The sequence below is a fragment of the Aricia agestis genome, chromosome Z, assembly GCF_905147365.1.
Source record: "Aricia agestis chromosome Z, ilAriAges1.1, whole genome shotgun sequence".
Taxonomy (NCBI): domain Eukaryota; kingdom Metazoa; phylum Arthropoda; class Insecta; order Lepidoptera; family Lycaenidae; genus Aricia; species Aricia agestis.
In genome coordinates, this window is record NC_056428.1 from 5,725,539 (window position 1) to 5,728,260 (window position 2,722).

Genomic DNA, 2,722 nt, shown 5'->3' on the forward strand with positions numbered 1-2,722 from the left:
TTTTAAATAAATAAAACATTACACACACTACAACACATATACTAGGAAAAATGACAGATTTTTGAGTGACAAGCCTAAGATACATACGAACTGTACTCTTTTATTTTTGGTTGAAGTCTGTTGACAACAAGATAGTATTTTTTATTGAATCTGAGATACTATTAAACCATAAACCTATAATGCTAAAGACCAACAAAGAGTGCGAGAGAGAAGAAAATCCTTTATGGAATTATAACAAGATGAAAAGAGAGAGGCAGTCTAATGAAAATTGTAACAACTTTTATTTGACAGGTCGTCAAAAGTCGTCAATCGTTTTTATGCCCTTTCGGTATTTGCAATTTATTATTTAAATCGTATGTTATTTTCAACAAATACTATTATATATAACAATAATAACTTGTGCTGTGAGTGATTGTAGTGTAAATCATAGGAATAATCCTGAAAAATATACATTTCACCCGTAATTAATCTTCATGTCCTAATTGCTACGATGTGTTTATTTTTGCTATATTATTCTGGTCTTTAGTTCTCTATTTCAAATAAAATATTGTGAATCCTCCCTTTTACTTTCATATTTTGCGTAACAAAAGGTACTATTGTTCCTATATTACACAAATTTTGAAGAAAAATTTTTCATCAAAATTTCTTACATATACGCTAGTGCTTGAATCAAATTTATCGATATGCTTATCGATATTTTACAATAACATAAATCTAAAATAAAAATCATTTACCTTTATATTTATCACCTTAAGCCCGGCCGCACATTATCCGAAATTTCTGATCAGAAAAATTCGGACGCCCGGCGGAACGCACTCTGTTCATACATTTTGTTGTATACCCATCATACTAAAAGAATTTCTGACGTGTCAAAATGTATGAGCGGGGCGGGGCGTCCGAATTTTTGTGATCAGAAATTCGGAAAATGTGCGGCCGGACTAAAAAGGACATATTATCTTATTTTAACTAATATAATATAGTATAGTATAATATAGCTAATATAATATAACTACTATAATATAGAGTGACTCTAAAACTAGAGGAAGGTTTATATTTATATATCATAATCATTTGTTTTACAGATTCCCTCAAGATCCTCTAATAAGAGGAAAATGGCTGAAATTAATTGGGCGTGTTGGTTGGAATCCCAAGAAAAATTCAACAATATGTAGCAAACATTTCATTGAAAATTTTTAAAGAAAAATTAGAATAAATACTATTTTGGTTAAAGGAGCTATCCCAACTTTATTTGTGCCAGTAAGTTTGACATACTGTTGCACTTGTTACTGAAGCAATTATTAAAAATAAGCAATTATAAGCAATTAATGCTTTTTAGTTCATTTAAGATTATACTTATATGAACTAAAAAGTATTAAATAATCCTTATTCTGTACTCAATCTTCATAATTTTGAAGTCGGTACCAGTCCTAAGTATATAAGTTGCTGTTATACCTATTCTGTCAGAGAACTGGCGATTAGGTTAGCTGGTACCGATTGCAAAATAATGAAGATTGAGAACAGAATTAATACTGAGTACAGAATAAGAATTATTTAATACTTTTTAGTTCATTTAAGTATAATATTACTATTGTCATTGCCTTGGAAGTCGGTTTTAATTTTTTGTTTAAAAATAATAATTTTACTCATTTTAGCTGTCCTTAACGTTTTCTATACTTACAGTTGGTGTTTTAAAAAATCAAAATCAAAATTGCTTTATTTCTGAACAAATCTAAAATAAAATATATTTTCAGAATACATGGTGCCTACCACCGGTTCGGTAACTAAGCCGACGAGAAGAACCGGCGTAAGAAACTCGCACGCCCACTTTTTACCAAAAAAAGTGAGAAAAAAATAATCTTTTAAAACAAAATTTACAATGCTGTAACTAAAAATTATACAATGTAAACATAGATAGATACATAATAATTGTAAGTCATGTAGAAGTAGCCTTGCAAGCAGTCATTCAGCATTCTACTCCCAAGATGTGCCATCAATTATGAAATCATTTTGGCTTTGGCACAAAACGTTCTTTGACTACTTTTTTAAATTTATTAATCGAAAGATTTTGAACGTTTTCTGGGACCATATGTTCCCATTTGAATATCAAGGAGTCACTTCGATTTCTCATTGTTTCCATCACCAGACCACCACTTTTGTGAACATGATACCTACTCGGAACAATACAATGTACAGCAAAAGAAAAAATTTGAAAATCGGTTCATAAACGGCGGAGTAATCGTTGAACATACATAAAAATATATCCACAGGCGAACGTCTAGACTCCTCCTGTTTGGAAGTCGGTTCAAAATAATTGTAATAAAATATTATGATATTTTATAATATGTATTTAATTTAAGAATAAAATATAATATACTATGTGTGTTGTTTACTTTCAACGTTTACTTTCAATGTAAGGACTGATTTACCAGATAGATTTTACCTGAGTAATAAATAAGTAACTTTATAATGTGTTAAGTGTAAATTATTTACCCCTATAAGAACCTCATGTCATAACATATCCGACGATTGAAAAATCATTCCAAAAGAAAATGTGTATCTACTTTTCAATCGTCACCTTTTTTTGCCAATTAAAATTTATGATACCTAATTTGAAATACAAATCTATCAAAGTTGCATATTATTTATTTCTTATAGAAACTCAGGTAAAATAACTCGAACGGACTAAACTATCGATAGCAAAATACTATACTATCGATAGTAA